This window comes from Pleurodeles waltl, chromosome 5 (assembly GCF_031143425.1).
Source record: "Pleurodeles waltl isolate 20211129_DDA chromosome 5, aPleWal1.hap1.20221129, whole genome shotgun sequence".
NCBI classification, from domain to species: Eukaryota; Metazoa; Chordata; class Amphibia; order Caudata; family Salamandridae; genus Pleurodeles; species Pleurodeles waltl.
In genome coordinates this window covers 1,838,252,352-1,838,270,997 of record NC_090444.1, presented here as the reverse complement: position 1 = coordinate 1,838,270,997, position 18,646 = coordinate 1,838,252,352, and the positions used below count along the sequence as shown (strand labels likewise).

General features: G+C 47.4%; 1 protein-coding gene across 1 annotated transcript in view; it reads right to left on the bottom strand.

Moving 5' to 3' along the window:
* Nucleotides 1-18,646, bottom strand: part of DNAH8 (dynein axonemal heavy chain 8) — a 9,979,189-nt gene that overhangs the window by 3,599,541 nt on the left and 6,361,002 nt on the right. The gene's annotated exons all lie outside the window — the stretch shown is intronic.

Below are 18,646 nucleotides of genomic sequence, written 5' to 3'. Positions count from 1 at the left end.
AGGAAGGCTCTCACCTGGGTGTGTGTTGTAGGGGGAACCAATCCATGATTGTTTGGATTTTCCCCTGACGTGGTGCAATCTGTTCTCCACCTACCAGGTGTCCCAGATAAACCACCTTTCCCTGCCCTATCTGGCACTTTGAGGCCTTGATAGTGAGGCCTGCCTTTTGCAGGGCCTCCAAAACTTTCAAAGGGGGACCAGGTGCTCATCCCAGGTGGAGCTAAATACAGCTATATCATCAAGATATGCTGCACTAAAAGCCTCCAACCCTTGCAGGACTGTGTTCACCAACCTCTGAAAAGTGGCAGGTGCATTTTTCAAACCAAAGGGCATCATTTTAAATTGGTAGTGCCCTCCTATAGTTGAAAATGCAGTTTTAGGTTTAGCATCCTCAGCCAATTTGATCTGCCAATACCCTGCAGTCAAATCAAAGGTGCTTAGATACCTGGCAGATGCCAGTGTATCTATGAGCTCATCTGCCCTGGGTATAGGGTGAGCATCAGTTTTTGTTACCTGGTTGAGACCTCTGTAATCAACACAAAACCTCATCTCCCTTTTTCCATCTTTTGAGTGAGGCTTTGGTACAAGCACCACAGGACTCAACCATGGGATTTAAGAAGGTTCAACCACTCCTAGATCAAGCATTTTCTGAACCTCTTGTTTTATGCAGTCCCTGACATGGTCCGGCTGCCTATAGATTTTACTTTTGACAGGCATGCTGTCTACAGTATCAATTGTGTGTTCACACCAAGATGTGGTGCCTGGCACATTTGAAAAGAGTTCAGAAAACTGTCAAAGGAGATTTATGCAATTGTCTTTCTGTTCTGCAGTAAGACAGTCTGCTAAAACTACTCCCACCACTAGAGCATCTCTTCAGTGGAGGAGAAGAGATCAGGGAGAGGGTCACTCTCTTCTTCCTGTCCTTCATGAGATCAGCCCTGTCATAGTAGGGTTGTAGGAGGCTGACATGAATCAACCTAAGGGGACTCCTGGCAGTGCCCAGGTCAACCAAGTAGGTGACCTCACCCTTCTTTTCAACAATTAGATGGGGTCCACTCCATTTGTCCTGGAGTGCTCTTGGGGCCACGGGCTCCAATACCCACACCTTCTGTCCTGGTTGGGATTGGATCGGAAATCCTTCTGGTCATGACATTGCTTTTGGAGCAATTGGCTGGCCTGAAGATTTTTACTGCCCTTTTTCATGTACTCAGCCATTCTGGATCTTAGGCCAAGTATATAGTCCACTATGTCCTGTTTGGGAGCTTTTAAAGGTTGTTCCCAACCCTCCTTCACAAGTGTTAGTGGACCTCTTACAGGGTGTCCAAATAGGAGTTCAAAGGGGCTGAATGTAGGAAAGTACCATCTTGCCTGGCATGTTACCCCCATTTTTCACTGTATATATGTTGTTTTAGTTGTATGTGTCACTGGGACCCTGGTATTTCTAAGTTGGTCTCCGGCGACGTGGGACTCCTTTGTGTAACTTCGGGTGAGCACCGTTTCACGCATCCTCGTAGTGCCTGTTTCTGGCACTTCTCCGGGTGCTACCTGCTGCTGAGAGGGCTCTTTGTCTTGCTCGACATCCCCTCTGTCTCCTGACGCAGTTAGCATCCAAAAACGCTAACAGCACGATTTGCAGCTAGCAAGGCTTGTTGGCGTTCTTTCGGCGGGAAAACACTTCTGAACGACTCTCCACGGCGTGAGGGATCGGTCCTCCAAAGGGGAAGTCTCTAGCCCTTGTCGTTCCTGCAGAAACCTAAGCTTCTTCTGTCCAGTAGAAGCTTCTTTGCACCCACAGCTGGCATTTCCTGGGCATCTGCCCATCTCCGACTTGCTTGTGACTTTTGGACTTGGTCCCCTTGTTCCACAGGTACCCTCGACTGGAAATCCATCGTTGTTGCATTGCTGGTTTGTGTCTTTCCTGCAGAATTCCCCTATCACGACTTCTATGTCCTTTGGGGAACTTTAGTGCACTTTGCACTCACATTTCAGGGTCTTGGGGTGGGCTATTTTTCTAACCCTCACTATTTTCTAATAGTCCCAGCGACCCTCTACAAGGTCACATAGGTATGGGGTCCATTCGTGGTTCGCATTACACTTTTGGAGTATATGGTTTGTGTTGCCCCTATCCCTATGTGTTCCCATTGCATCCTATTGTAACTATACATTGTTTGCACTGTTTTCTAAGACTATACTGCATATTTTTGGTATCGTGTACATATAACTTGTGTATATTTGCTATCCTCATTCTGAGGGTACACTCTGAGATACTTTGGCATATTGTCATAAAAATAAAGTACCTTTATTTTTAGTATAACTGTGTATTGTGTTTTCTTATGATATTGTGCAAGTGACACTTGTGGTACTGTAGGAGCTTCACTCGTCTCCTAGTTCAGCCTAAGCTGCTCTGCTAAGCTACCATTATCTATCAGCCTATGCTGCTAGACACCCTATACACTAATAAGGGATAACTGGGCCTGGTGCAAGGTGCAAGTACCCTTTGGTACTCACTACAAGCCAGTCCAGCCTCCTACATTGGTTGTGCAGTGGTGGGATAAGTGCTTTGAGACTACTTACCACTCTTGTCATTGTACTTTTCATAAGAGAAAAATATACAAAACAAGTTCAGTGTGTGTACACATAGCTAAAAAGTTTTGCATTTCTTCTTTTCACTCTTTTCTAAAGTGCTGAAAAGTACTTCTAAACTTTCTAAAAGTTCTTAAAAGTTTAAAAAGTTTTTTTCTGTCTTTCTAAAAAGTTCTGAAAACTTTTTTCTCTTTTTCTATCACTTTAACTCTCTCTAAAAGTGTCTGGCACAGGCCAAAATGTTGATCTGTCCAAAATTGCATATGATCACCTTAGCTGGAAAGGAGCAAGGAGTCTCTGCATAGAGAGAGGTTTGAGTGTAGGGAAGAATCCTTCCTTGGAATTGTTACTTAGCATGCTTAGAGAACAAGATGAGGCTAAAAGTGCCCCATCTGTTGAAAAAGTAGCTAATGGTTCCCAATCTGATCCAGGGACTCCCCCAGGAAAAGATTCAGGAAAGAAACTTCTTAGCCTGCCCATTACTAGACAGTCTAGCATAGTTGGTACAGAAGATGGGTCACATCATACAGATGGTGTGCTCTCACATTACACTGTTAGCTAAGCTGTTAGGGTGCCCTCTGTAAGGGACAGGTCTCCTTCTGTTCATTCTCATCATACCTCTGTGTCTAGGAATGTCCCTCCCACCAACCCTGATGACAGATTGTTAGAAAGGGAACTCAATAAGTTGAGGGTGGAACAAACCAGACTGAAGCTTAAAAAGCAACAGCTGGATTTGGATAGACAGTCTTTAGAACTAGAGAAGGAAAGACAGAAATTGGGGTTAGAAACCCATGGTGGCATCAGCAGTATTCCCCATAGTCATCCTGCAAAAGAGCATGATTCCAGGAATCTGCATAAGATAGTTCCCCCTTAAAAGGAGGGGGATGACATTAACAAGTGGTTTGCTGCACTTGAGAGGGCCTGTGTTGTACAGGATGTCCCTCAAAGGCAGTGGGCTGCTATCCTATGGCTATCATTTAGTGGAAAAGGTAGGGATAGGCTCCTTACTGTGAAAGAAAGTGATGCCAATAATTTTACAGTTCTTAAGAATGCACTCCTGGATGGTTATGGCTTAACCACTGAACAATACAGGATACAGTTCAGAGAGACCAAAAAGGAGTCTTCACAAGACTGGGTTGATTTCATAGACCATTCAGTGAAGGCCTTGGAGGGGTGGTTACATGGCAGTAAAGTTACTGATTATGACATCCTGTATAACTTGATCCTGAGAGAGCATATTCTTAATAATTGTGTGTCTGATTTGTTGCACCAGTACTTGGTGGACTCTGATCTGACCTCTCCCCAAGAATTGGGAAAGAAGGCAGACAAATGGGTCAGAACAAGGGTGAACAGAAAAGTTCATACAGGGGGTGACAAAGATGGCAAGAAGAAGGATGGTAAGTCTTCTGACAAGGGTGGGTACAAATCTAAAAATGAGTCTTCATCAGGCCCACAAAAACACTCTGGTGGGGGTGGTGGGTCCAAATCCTCTTCTAATCAAAACAAAGAAAAGAAACCATGGTGCTATTTATGTAAAATAAAAGGCCATTGGACAACAGATCCCAGTTGTCCAAAGAAAAGCACCAAGCCTCCTACCACTACAACCCCTACTGCTACACCTAGTGTCCCTACTAATAGCAGTGGTGGTGGGAGCAAACCTACTAATAGCCAATTCAAGGGAGTAGCTGGGCTCACTATTGGTAACTTAGTTGGGGTTGGTCTGGTTAGGGAGACCACAGAGGCTGTGTTAGTCTCTGAGGGGGCTATTGATTTAGCCACCTTAGTTGCTTGTCCCCTTAATATGGATAAGTACAAGCAGCTACCCCTAATAAATGGTGTTGAGGTTCAGGCCTACAGGGACACTGGTGCCAGTGTGACTATGGTCATAGAGAAACTGGTCCACCCTGAACAACACCTACTTGGTCACCAGTACCAAGTAACCGATGCTCACAACAACACACTTAGCCACCCCATGGCTGTTGTAAATCTCAACTGGGGGGGGGGGTTACTGGTCCAAAGAAAGTTGTGGTAGCCACAGACTTACCTGTAGACTGTCTACTAGGAAATGATTTGGAGACATCAGCTTGGTCAGATGTGGAGTTGGAGGCCCATGCAGCAATGCTGGGCATCCCAGGGCATATTTTTGCTTTAAACAGGGCTCAGGCCAAAAAGCAAAAAGGACAGGGAAGCTTGGATCCTGGAACAATGGACCAAGTGCTCCCTAAAGCTAGGGCTAGTAGAAGTAAACCACTGCCTACTATCCCTCCCTCTACAGTGGATTCAACTTCTGAGGAAGAAGAATTCCCTCCCTGTGCAGAACCTACACCAGAGGAGCTTGAAGCAGACACTGCTGAGCTTTTGGGTGAAGGGGGGCCTGCCAAGGAGGAGCTGAGTGTGGCACAGCAAACCTGTCCCACATTAGAGGGTCTAAGACAGCAAGCTGTCAAACAGGCTAATGGGGATGTCAGTGACTCTCACAGAGTTTACTGGGAGGACAATCTCTTGTACACTGAGGCAAGGGATCCTAAACCTGGAGCTGCCAGGAGATTAGTGATTCCTCTGGAGTACAGAAAGTTCCTCCTAACTCTTGCTCACGACATTCCCCTAGCAGGACATCTGGGACAAATGAAAACTTGGGACAGGCTTGTTCCCTTGTTTCATTGGCCTAGGATGTCTGAGGACACAAAAGAGTTTTGTAAGTCCTGTGAAACCTGTCAAGCCAGTGGCAAGACAGGTGGCACCCCAAAGGCACCCCTGATTCCAGTGCCTGTGGTTGGGGTTCCTTTGAAAGGGTAGGGGTTGACATAGTTGGCCCCCTTGACCCTCCTACTGCTTCAGGCAATAGGTTTATCTTGGTGGTAGTGGACCATGCCACAAGATATCCTGAGGCAATTCCTTTAAGGACCACTACAGCTCCTGCAGTGGCAAAGGCCCTCCTGGGAATATTTTCCAGGGTGGGCTTCCCAAAAGAAGTAGTATCAGACAGGGGAAGCAATTTCATGTCTGCATACTTAAAGGCCATGTGGAAGGAGTGTGGTGTGACTTACAAGTTCACTACACCCTATCATCCACAAACAAATGGACTGGTGGAGAGATTTAACAAAACTCTCAAAGGCATGATTATGGGTCTCCCTGAAAAACTCCGCAGGAGATGGGATATCCTGTTACCATGCCTCCTTTTTGCCTACAGGGAGGTACCCCAGAAAGGACTGGGCTTCAGCCCCTTTGAACTCCTCTTTGGACACCCTGTTAGGGGTCCACTAACACTTGTAAAGGAGGGTTGGGAACAACCTTTAAAAGCTCCAAAACAAGATATTGTGGATTATGTACTTGGCCTCAGATCAAGGATGGCTGAGTATATGAAAAAGGCCAGTAAGAACCTTCAGGCCAGCCAAGAGCTCCAGAAGCAATGGCATGACCAGAAGGCTGTTTTGGTTCAGTACCAACCAGGGCAGAAAGTGTGGGTCTTGGGGCCTGTGGCCCCAAGAGCACTCCAAGATAAATGAAGTGGTCCCCACACAATTGTTGAGAAAAAGGGTGAAGTCACCTATTTAGTTGACTTAGGCACTGCCAGGAGTCCCCTTAAGGTGCTCCATGTCAACCGCCTGAAACCCTACTATGACAGGGCTGATCTCACCCTGCTCATGGCAACTGATGAGGGACAGGAAGAAGACAGTGATCCTCTACCTGATCTCTTCTCTTCCACAGAACAAGATGCTCTAGTGGAAGGTGTAGTTTTGGCTGATTGTCTTACTGCTGAGCAGAAAGACCATTGCATAAATCTCCTGGGTCAGTTTTCTGAACTCTTCTCTACTGTGCCATGTACCACTTCTTGGTGTGAGCACACTATAGATACTGGAGACAGCTTGCCTGTCAAAAGTAAGATCTATAGGCAGCCTGACCATGTCAGGGACTGCATAAAGCAAGAGGTGCAGAAAATGCTAGAACTAGGAGTGGTTGAGCACTCTGAAAGTCCATGGGCTTCTCCTGTGGTACTTGTACCAAAACCCCATTCCAAAGATGGAAAGAAAAAATGCGGTTTTGTGTAGATTACAGAGGTCTCAACCAGGTAACCAAAATTGATGCTCACCCTATACCCAGGGCAGATGAGCTTATAGATACACTGGCATCTGCCAAGTATCTAAGCACTTTTGATTTGACTGCAGGGTATTGGCAGATCAAATTATCAGAAGATGCTAAACCTAAAACTGCATTTTCAACCATTGGAGGCCATTACCAGTTCACAGTAATGCCTTTTGGATTGAAAAATGCACCTGCTACTTTTCAGAGGTTGGTGAACACAGTCCTGCAAGGGCTGGAAGCTTTCAGTGCAGCATATTTGGACGATATAGCTGTCTTTAGCTCCAGCTGGGATGATCACCTGGTCCACCTATGGAAAGTTTTGGAGGCCCTGCAAAAGGCAGGCCTCACTATCAAGGCTTCAAAGTGCCAGATAGGGCAGGGTAAGGTGGTTTATCTGGGACACCTTGTTGGTGGGGAACAGATTGCACCACTACAGGGGAAAATCCAAACAATTATTGATTGGGTTCCCCCTACTACTCAGACTCAGGTGAGAGCCTTCCTAGGCCTCACTGGGTATTACAGGAGGTTCATTAAGAACTATGGCTCCATTGCAGCCCCTCTTAATGACCTCACTTCCAAGAAAATGCCTAAAAAGGTATTATGGACAGCAAACTGTCAGAAAGCTTTTGAGGAGCTGAAGCAGGCCATGTGCTCTGCACCTGTCTGAAAAGCCCTTGTTACTCTAAAAAATTCTATGTCCAAACTGAGGCATCAGAATTAGGGGTAGGGGCAGTCCTATCACAACTTTATTCTGAGGGCCAGGATCAACCTGTTGCTTTTATTAGTAGGAGGTTGACCCCTAGAGAAAAGCGTTGGTCTGCCATAGAGAGGGAGGCCTTTGCTGTGGTCTGGGCACTGAAGAAGTTGAGGCCATACCTGTTTGGCACTCACTTCATTGTTCAGACAGACCACAAACCTCTACTTTGGGTAAAACAAATGAAAGGTGAAAATCCTAAATTGTTGAGGTGGTCCATATCCCTACAGGGAATGGACTATACAGTGGAACATAGACCTGGGAGTAGCCACTCCAATGCAGATGGACTCTCCAGATATTTCCACCTAGACAATGAAGACTCATCAGGTCATGGCTAGTCTTATTGTCCTTCGTTTGGGGGGGGGTTGTGTAGGAAAGTACCATCTTGCCTGGCATGTTACCCCCATTTTTCACTGTATATATGTTGCTTTAGTTGTATGTGTCACTGGGACCCTGGTATCCAGGGCCCCAGTGCTCATAAGTGTGCCTGAATGTGTTAGCTGTGTAGTGACTAACTGTCTCACTGAGGCTCTGCTAATCAGAACCTCAGTGGTTATGCTCTCTCATTTCTTTCAAATTGTCACTAACAGGCTAGTGACCAATTTTACCAATTTACATTGGCTTACTGGAACACCCTTATAATTCCCTAGTATATGGTACTGAGGTACCCAGGGTATTGGGGTTCCAGGAGATCCCTATGGGCTGCAGCATTTCTTTTGCCACCCATAGGGAGCTCTGACAATTCTTACACAGGCCTGCCACTGCAGCCTGAGTGAAATAACTTCCACGTTATTTCACAGCCATTTTACACTGCACTTAAGTAACTTATAAGTCACCTATATGTCTAACCTTTACCTGGTAAAGGTTAGGTGCACAGTTACTTAGTGTGAGGGCACCCTGGCACTAGCCAAGGTGCCCCCACATTGTTCAGGGCCAATTCCCCGGACTTTGTGAGTGCGGGGACACCATTGCACGTGTGCACTACATATAGGTCACTACCTATATGTAGCTTCACAATGGTAACCCCGAATATGGCCATGTAACATGTCTATGATCATGGAATTGCCCCCTCTATGTCATCCTGGCATAGTTGGCACAATCCCATGATCCCAGTGGTCTGTAGCACAGACCCTGGTACTGCCAAACTGCCTTTCCTGGGGTTTCACTGCAGCTGCTGCTGCTGCCAACCCCTCAGACAGGTTTCTGCCCTCCTGGGGTCAAGCCAGGCTTGTCCCAGGATGCAGAACAAAGGACTTCCTCTGAGAGAGGGTGTTACACCCTCTCCCTTTGGAAAATGGTGTGAAGGCAGGGGAGGAGTAGCCTCCCCCAGCCTCTGGAAATGCTTTCATGGGCACAGATGTGCCCAATTCTGCATAAGCCAGTCTACACCAGTTCAGGGGACCCCTTAGCCCTGCTCTGGCGCGAAACTGGACAAAGGAAAGGGGAGTGACCACTCCCCTGACCTGCACCTCCCCTGGGAGGTGTCCAGAGCTCCTCCAGTGTGCTCCAGACCTCTGCCATCTTGGAAACAGAGGTGCTGCTGACACACTGGACTGCTCTGAGTGGCCAGTGCCACCAGGTGACGTCAGAGACTCCTTCTGATAGGCTCCTTCAGGTGTTGCTAGCCTATCCTCTCTCCTAGGTAGCCAAACCCTCTTTTCTGGCTATTTAGGATCTCTGTCTCTGGGGAAACTTTAGATAACGAATGCAAGAGCTCATCCGAGTTCCTCTGCATCTCTCTCTTCACCTTCTGCCAAGGAATCGACTGCTGACCGCGCTGGAAGCCTGCAAAACTGCAACAAAGTAGCTAAGACGACTACTGCAACTCTGTAACGCTGATCCTGCCGCCTTCTCGACTGTTTTCCTGGTGGTGCATGCTGTGGGGGTAGTCTGCCTCCTCTCTGCACTAGAAGCTCAGAAGAAATCTCCCGTGGGTCGACGCAATCTTCCCCCTGCAACCGCAGGCACCAAAGAACTGCATTACCGGTCCCTTGGGTCTCCTCTCAGCACGACGAGCGAGGTCCCTTGAATCCAGCAACTCTGTCCAAGTGACTCCCACAGTCCAGTGACTCTTCAGTCCAAGTTTGGTGGAGGTAAGTCCTTGCCTCCCCACGCCAGACTGCATTGCTGGTAATCGCAGCTTTTGCAGCTACTCCGGCCCCTGTGCACTTCCGGCGGAAATCCTTTGTGCACAGCCAAGCCTGGGTCCACGGCACTCTAACCTGCATTGCACGACTTTCTAAGTTGGTCTCCGGCGACGTGGGACTCCTTTGTGTAACTTTGGGTGAGCACTGTTTCACGCATCCTCATAGTGCCTGTTTCTGGCACTGCTCCGGGTGCTACCTGCTGCTGAGAGGGCTCCTTGTCTTGCTGGACGTACCCTCTGTCTCCTGACACAATTTGCGACATCCTGGTCCCTCCTGGGCCACAGCAGCATCCAAAAACGCTAACCGCACGATTTGCAGCTAGCAAGGCTTGTTGGCATTCTTTCGGCGGGAAAACACTTCTGCACGACTCTCCACGGCGTGGGGAATCTGTCCTCCAAAGGGGAAGTCTCTAGCCCTTGTTGTTCCTGCAGAAACCTAAGCTTCTTCTGTCCAGTAGAAGCTTCTTTGCACCCACAGCTGGCATTTCCTGGGCATCTGCCCATCTCCGACTTGCTTGTGACTTTTGGACTTGGTCCCCTTGTTCCACAGGTACCCTCGACTGGAAATACATTGTTGTTGCATTGCTGGTTTGTGTCTTTCCTGCAGAATTCCCCTATCACGACTTCTATGTCCTTTGGGGAACTTTAGTGCACTTTGCACTCACTTTTCAGGGTCTTGGGGTGGGCTATTTTTCTAACCCTCACTATTTTCTAATAGTCCCAGCGACCCTCTACAAGGTCACATAGGTTTGGGGTCCATTCGTGGTTCGCATTACACTTTTGGAGTATATGGTTTGTGTTGCCCCTATCCCTATGTGTTCCCATTGCATCCTATTGTAACTATACATTGTTTGCACTGTTTTCTAAGACTATACTGCATATTTTTGGTATTGTGTACATATAACTTGTGTATATTTGCTATCCTCATTCTGAGGGTGCACTCTGAGATACTTTGGCATATTGTCATAAAAATAAAGTACCTTTATTTTTAGTATAACTGTGTATTGTGTTTTCTTATGATATTGTGCAAGTGACACTTGTGGTACTGTAGGAGCTTCACTCGTCTCCTAGTTCAGCCTATGTTGCTCTGCTAAGCTACCATTATCTATCAGCCTATGCTGCTAGACACCCTATACACTAATAAGGGATAACTGGGCCTGGTGCAAGGTGCAAGTACCCTTTGGTACTCACTACAAGCCAGTCCAGCCTCCTACACTGAAGCCCACTCTTTTCTGGGGTACCTCCCTGTAAGCAAAAAGGAGGCAAGGTAACAGGACATCCCATCTCCTCCTGAGTTTTTCAGGGAGTCCCATTATCATTCCTTTGAGAGTTTTTTTTAAATCTCTCTACCAGTCCATTAGTCTGTGGATGATAAGGTGTGGTGAATTTGTAGGTTACACCACATTCCTTCCACATAGCTTTCAAGTATGCAGACATAAAGTTGCTAACCCTGTCTGATACAACCTCTTTTGGGAAACCCACCCAGGAAAAGATTCCCAGGAGGGCTTTTGCCACTGCAGGTGCTGTAGTGGTCCTTAGAGGAATTGCTTCATGATATCTTGTGGCATGGTCCACAACCACCAAGATAAACCTATTGCCTGAAGCAGTAGGAGGGTCAAGGGGGCCAACTATGTCAACTCCTACCATTTCAAAGGGAATCCCAACCACAGGTAGTGGAATAAGAGGAGCCTTTGGTGTGCCACCAGTCTTGCCACTGGCTTGGCAGGTCACACAAGACTAACAGAAATCTTTTGTGTCCTCTGACATACTAGGCCAGTGAAACAGGGGGACAAGCCTTTCCCATGTTTTGATCTGGCCCAAATGCCCAGCCAAAGGAATGTCATGTGCCAGAGTTAGGAGGAACTCTCTGTACTGCAGGGGAATGACCAATCTCATGGCTGTTCCAGGTTTTGGGTCCCTTGCCTCTGTGTACAAGAGGTTGTCCTCCCATTAAACTCTATGTGAGTTACTGACATCCCCATTTTGCTGCTTGACAGCTTGCTGTCTGAGACCCTCTAATGTGGGACAGGATTGCTGTGCCACACTCAGCTCTTCCCTGGCAGGACCCCCTCCCCCCAAAAGCTCAGCAGTGTCTGCTGCCAGCTCATCTAGTAAAGGTTCTGCACAGGGAGGAAATTCTTCTTCCTAAGAAGGAGAATCATCTGTAGAGGGAGGGATAGTGGGTAGGGATTTACCCTTGCTACCCCTAGCTTTAGGGAGCACTTGGTCCATTGTTCCAGGATCCAAGTTACCCTGTCCTTTTTGCTTTTTGGCCTGAGCACTTGTCAAAGCAAAAATATGTCCAGGAATGCCCAGCATTGCTGCATGAGCCTCCAACTCCACTTCTGCCCAAGCTGATGTCATTAAATCATTTCCTAGTAGACAGTCTACAGGTAAATCTGAAGCAACCACAACTTTCTTTGGACCAGTAACCCCCCCCCCCCTCAGTTGAGATTCACAACAGCCATGGGGTGGCTAAGATTGTTGTCATGAGCGTCTGTCACTTGGTACTGCTGACCAAGTAGGTGTTGTTCAGGGTGTACCAGTTTCTCTATTACCATGGTAACACTGGTACCTGTGTCCCTGTAGGCCTGAAACTCAACACCATTTATTAGGGGAAGTTGCTTGTACTTATCCATATTAAGGGGACAAGCAACCAAGGTGGCCAAATCAATGGCACCTTCAGAGACAAACACAGCCTCTGTGGTCTCCCTAACAAGACCAACCCCAACTAAATTACCAAAAGTGAGCCCAGCTACTTCCTTGGATTGGCTATTAGTAGGTTTGCTCCCACCACCACTGCTATTACTAGGGACACTAGGATTTGCAGTAGGGGTTGTGGTAGTGGGAGGTTTGGTGTTTTTCTTTGGACAACTGGCATCAGTTGTTGTAGGAGGCTGGACTGGCTTGTAGTGAGTACCAAGGGGTACTTGCACCTTGCACCAGGCCCAGTTATCCCTTATTAGTGTATAGGGTGTCTAGCAGCTTAGGCTGATAGATAATGGTAGCTTAGCAGAGCAGCTTAGGCTGAACTAGGAGACGTTTGAAGCTACTACAGTACCACTTAGTGTCATATGCACAATATCATAAGGAAACACAATACACAGTTATACTAAAAATAAAGGTACTTTATTTTTATGAAAATATGCCAAAGTATCTTAGAGTGTACCCTCAGTGAGAGGATAGGAAATATACACAAGATATATATACACAATAGCAAAAATATGCAGTATAGTCTTAGAAAACAGTGCAAACAATGTATAGTTACAATAGGATGCAATGGGGAAATATAGGGATAGGGGCAACACAAACCATATACTCCAAAAGTGGAATGCGAACCACGAATGGACCCCAAACCTATGTGACCTTGTAGAGGGTCGCTGGGACTATTAGAAAATAGTGAGAGTTAGAAAAATAACCCTCCCCAAGACCCTGAAAAGTGAGTGCAAAGTGCACTAAAGTTCCCCTAAGGACAAAGAAGTCGTGTTAGAGGAATAATGCAGGAAAGACACAAACCAACAATGCAACAACGCTGGATTTCCAATCTGGGGTACCTGTGGAACAAGGGGACCAAGTCCAAAAGTCACAAGCAAGTCGGAGATGGGCATATGCCCAGGAAATGCCAGCTGCGGGTGCAAAGAAGCTTCTACTGGACAGAAGAAGCTGCGGTTTCTGCAGGAACGCAAAGGGCTAGAGACTTCCCCTTTGGAGGACGGATTTGCCTTGCCTTGTAGAGTCGTGCAGAAGTGTTTTCCCGCCGAAAGAATGCCAACAAGCCTTGCTAGCTGCAAATTGTGTGGTTAGCGTTTTTGGATCCTGCTGTGGCCCAGGAAGGACCAGGAGGTCGCAAATTGGACCAGGAGGTAGAGGGGACGTCGAGCAAGACAAGGAGCCCTCTTAGCAGCAGGTAGCACCCGGAAAAGTGCCAGAAACAGGCACTACGAGGATGCGTGAAACAGTGTGCAGCCGAAGTTACACAAAGGAGTCCCACGTCGCCGGAGACCAACTTAGAAAGTCGTGCAATGCAGGTTAGAGTGCCATGGACCCAGGCTTGGCTGTGCACAAAGGATTTCCGCCGGAAGTGCACAGGGGCCGGAGTAGCTGCAAAAGTTGCGGTTCCCAGCAATGCAGTCTGGCGAGGTTAGGTGAGGTGAGGCAAGGACTTACCTCCACCAAACTTGGACTGAAGAGTCACTGGACTGTGGGGGTCACTTGGACAGAGTTGCTGGATTCGAGGGACCTCGCTCGTCGTGCTGAGAGGAGACCCAAGGGACCGGTAATGCAGCTTTTTGGTGCCTGCGGTTGCAGGGGGAAGATTCCGTCGACCCACGGGAGATTTCTTCAGAGCTTCTAGTGCAGAGAGGAGGCAGACTACCCCCACAGCATGCACCACCAGGAAAACAGTCGAGAAGGCGGCAGGATCAGCGTTACAGAGTTGCAGTAGTCGTCTTTGCTACTATGTTGCAGTTTTGCAGGCTTCCAGCGCGGTCAGCAGTCGATTCCTTGGTAGAAGGTGAAGAGAGAGATGCAGAGGAACTCGGCTGAGCTCTTGCATTCGTTATCTAAAGTTTCCCCAGAGACAGAGACCCTAAATAGCCAGAAAAGAGGGTTTGGCTACTTAGGAGAGAGGATAGGCTAGCAACACCTGAAGGAGCCTATCAGAAGGAGTCTCTGAATTCACCTTGTGGCACTGGCCACTCAGAGCAGTCCAGTGTGCCAGCAGCACCTCTGTTTCCAAGATGGCAGAGGTCTGGAGCACACTGGAGGAGCTCTGGACACCTCCCAGGGGAGGTGCAGGTCAGGGGAGTGGTCACTCCCCTTTCCTTTGTCCAGTTTCGCGCCAGAGCAGGGCTAAGGGGTCCCCTGAACCGGTGTAGACTGGCTTATGCAGAATTGGGCACATCTGTGCCCAAGAAAGCATTTCCAGAGGCTGGGGGAGGCTACTCCTCCCCTGCCTTCACACCATTTTCCAAAGGGAGAGGGTGTAACACCCTCTCTCAGAGGAAGTCCTTTGTTCTGCCATCCTGGGCCAGGCCTGGCTGGACCCCAGGAGGGCAGATGCCTGTCTGAGGGGTTGGCAGCAGCAGCAGCTGCAGTGAAACCCCAGGAAGGGCAGTTTGGCAGTACCAGGGTCTGTGCTACAGACCACTGGGATCATGGAATTGTGCCAACAATGCCAGGATGGCATAGAGGGGGCAATTCCATGATCTTAGACATGTTACATGGCCATATTCGGAGTTACCATTGTGAAGCTACATATAGGTAGTGACCTATATGTAGTGCACGCGTGTAATGGTGTCCCCGCACTCACAAAGTTCAGGGAATTGGCCCTGAACAATGTGGGGGCACCTTGGCTAGTGCCAGGGTGCCCTCACACTAAGTAACTTTGCACCTAACCTTTACCAGGTAAAGGTTAGACATATAGGTGACTTATAAGTTACTTAAGTGCAGTGTAAAATGGCTTTGAAATAACGTGGACGTTATTTCACTCAGGCTGCAGTGGCAGGCCTGTGTAAGAATTGTCAGAGCTCCCTATGGGTGGCAAAAGAAATGCTGCAGCCCATAGGGATCTCCTGGAACCCCAATACCCTGGGTACCTCAGTACCATATACTAGGGAATTATGAGGGTGTTCCAGTAAGCCAATGTAAATTGGTTAAAATAGTCACTAGTCTGTTAGTGACAATTTGGAAAGAAATGAGAGAGCATAACCACTGAGGTTCTGATTAGCAGAGCCTCAGTGAGACAGTTAGTCACTACACAGGTAACACATTCAGGCACACTTATGAGCACTGGGGCCCTGGTGAACAGGGCTGTCTGCCCCCCTGTATTTTTTTGCCTTAAAAAAAGCCCGATTTTAGAGTGTGCGCCCAGAACTATTGCAGTGTTTGTCTCTTAAACAATCTCCCCCTTTCCTGAAAAGTAGACTCTGCTAGCCTGAAAGTGTGGATTCAGCCTGTCTGTATCCAAGGAGATACTGAATAGAGCAACAATAGCCTCCCCCCAGGCCCCAGGGACTGGACGTAGCTGATTGGCTCCCTGAGTCTCTGCTGCACCTGAGACCCGCCCCCCCACCTGCTCTGGCTCCTTAAGTTTGTGGAGGGAAGGCCAAAGACAGGCACCTCCATTTTGTGTTCCTCTGTGCATCTTCTCCTGTGTCCTGATACAGCCCAGTGTTCAAGGATTGCAAAGAGACCTAGGTAAGGAGCCCAAAGATATTGTTCTAGTCAAATAGTATTAATTGTTCAAAAAGTGTTTGTTTTACTGTGGACTCTCTGTGTTTTCAGGCAGCCTGGCCTCTTTTAAAGTGGTGTTTGGTTCAAAATCGTTTTTGCTGTGACTGTGTGAATTCCCTTGCTAGTTTGTGGCTCCCCCCCTCTGCCCCCTTTTTTTCACCCCTATTCTTAGTAAAAAGACTACCTAGATCTTTCAAGAGTGTGGTTTTAGGAGACTGTTTTTAATCTGTTTTGTGTGATTTAAATTGTACTTAAAAGCTGTCTGCCCCCCCTGTATTTTTTTGCCTTAAAAAAAGCCCGATTTTAGAGTGTGCGCCCAGAACTATTGCAGTGTTTGTCTCTTAAACAATCTCCCCCTTACCTGAAAAGTAGACTCTGCTAGCTTGAAAGTGTGGATTCAGCCTGTCTGTATCCAAGGAGATACTGAATAGAGCAACAATAGCCTCCCCCCAGGCCCCAGGGACTGGACGTAGCTGATTGGCTCCCTGAGTCTCTGCTGCACCTGAGACCCGCCCCCCCACCTGCTCTGGCTCCTTAAGTTTGTGGAGGGAAGGCCAAAGACAGGCACCTCCATTTTGTGTTCCTCTGTGCATCTTCTCCTGTGTCCTGATACAGCCCAGTGTTCAAGGATTGCAAAGAGACCTAGGTAAGGAGCCCAAATATATTTTTCTAGTCAAATAGTATTAATTGTTCAAAAAGTGTTTGTTTTACTGTGGACTCTCTGTGTTTTCAGGCAGCCTGGCCTCTTTTAAAGTGGTGTTTGTTTCAAAATCGTTTTTGCTGTGACTGTGTGAATTCCCTTGCTAGTTTGTGGCTCCCCCCCCCCTTTTTTCCCCCCTCTGCCCCCCTTTTTTTCACCCCTATTCTTAGTAAAAAGACTACCTAGATCTTTCAAGAGTGTGGTTTTAGGAGACTGTTTTTAATCTGTTTTGTGTGATTTAAATTGTACTTAAAAGCTGTCTGCCCCCCCTGTATTTTTTTGCCTTAAAAAAAGCCCGATTTTAGAGTGTGCGCCCAGAACTATTGCAGTGTTTGTCTCTTAAACAATCTCCCCCTTACCTGAAAAGTAGACTCTGCTAGCTTGAAAGTGTGGATTCAGCCTGTCTGTATCCAAGGAGATACTGAATAGAGCAACAATAGCCTCCCCCCAGGCCCCAGGGACTGGACGTAGCTGATTGGCTCCCTGAGTCTCTGCTGCACCTGAGACCCGCCCCCCCCACCTGCTCTGGCTCCTTAAGTTTGTGGAGGGAAGGCCAAAGACAGGCTCCTCGATTTTGTGTTCCTCTGTGCATCTTCTCCTGTGTTCTGATACAGCCCAGTGTTCAAGGATTGCAAAGAGACCTAGGTAAGGAGCCCAAAGATATTTTTCTAGTCAAATAGTATTAATTGTTCAAAAAGTGTTTGTTTTACTGTGGACTCTCTGTGTTTTCAGGCAGCCTGGCCTCTTTTAAAGTGGTGTTTGTTTCAAAATCGTTTATGCTGTGACTGTGTGAATTTCCCTTGCTAGTTTGTGGCTCCCCCCCTCCTTTTTTCCCCCCCCTCTGCCCCCCTTTTTTTCACCCCTATTCTTAGTAAAAAGACTACCTAGATCTTTCAAGAGTGTGGTTTTAGGAGACTGTTTTTAATCTGTTTTGTGTGATTTAAATTGTACTTAAAAGCTGTCTGCCCCCCCTGTATTTTTTTTGCCTTAAAAAAAGCCCGATTTTAGAGTGTGCGCCTAGAACTATTGCAGTGTTTGTCTCTTAAACAATCTCCCCCTTACCTGAAAAGTAGACTCTCCTAGCTTGAAAGTGTGGATTCAGCCTGTCTGTATCCAAGGAGATACTGAATAGAGCAACAATAGCCTCCCCCCAGGCCCCAGGGACTGGACGTAGCTGATTGGCTCCCTGAGTCTCTGCTGCACCTGAGACCCGCCCCCCCCCACCTGCTCTGGCTCCTTAAGTTTGTGGAGGGAAGGCCAAAGACAGGCTCCTCCATTTTGAGTTCCTCTGTGCATCTTCTCCTGTGTCCTGATACAGCCCAGTGTTCAAGGATTGCAAAGAGACCTAGGTAAGGAGCCCAAAGATATTTTTCTAGTCAAATAGTATTAATTGTTCAAAAAGTGTTTGTTTTACTGTGGACTCTCTGTGTTTTCAGGCAGCCTGGCCTCTTTTAAAGTGGTGTTTGTTTCAAAATCGTTTTTGCTGTGACTGTGTGAATTTCCCTTGCTAGTTTGTGGCTCCCCCCCCCCCCTTTTTTCCCCCCCTCTGCCCCCCTTTTTTTCACCCCTATTCTTAGTAAAAAGACTACCTAGATCTTTCAAGAGTGTGGTTTTAGGAGACTGTTTTTAATCTGTTTTGTGTGATTTAAATTGTACTTAAAAGCTGTCTGCCCCCCCTGTATTTTTTTTGCCTTAAAAAAAGCCCGATTTTAGAGTGTGCGCCCAGAACTATTGCAGTGTTTGTCTCTTAAACAATCTCCCCCTTACCTGAAAAGTAGACTCTGCTAGCTTGAAAGTGTGGATTCAGCCTGTCTGTATCCAAGGAGATACTGAATAGAGCAACAATAGCCTCCCCCCAGGCCCCAGGGACTGGACTTTAGTTAACTTGCTCCTTATATAGGTTCCTCGTGGCTGTTGCATATGCTGTTGTGATTGGTTTATGGGAGATGGTGTTTCATTGGTTGCTAGCTCCAGGGATGCATTTATGATTGGAGGATAGGGCTAGGATTCTGATTGGCTGTTGGTACTAGGGCTGTGATTGGTGGATAGGGCTAGGATTCTGATTGGCTGTTGGTTTCTAGGGCTGTGATTGGTGGATAGGACTAGGATTCTGATTGGCTGTTGGTTTCTAGGGCTGTGATTGGTG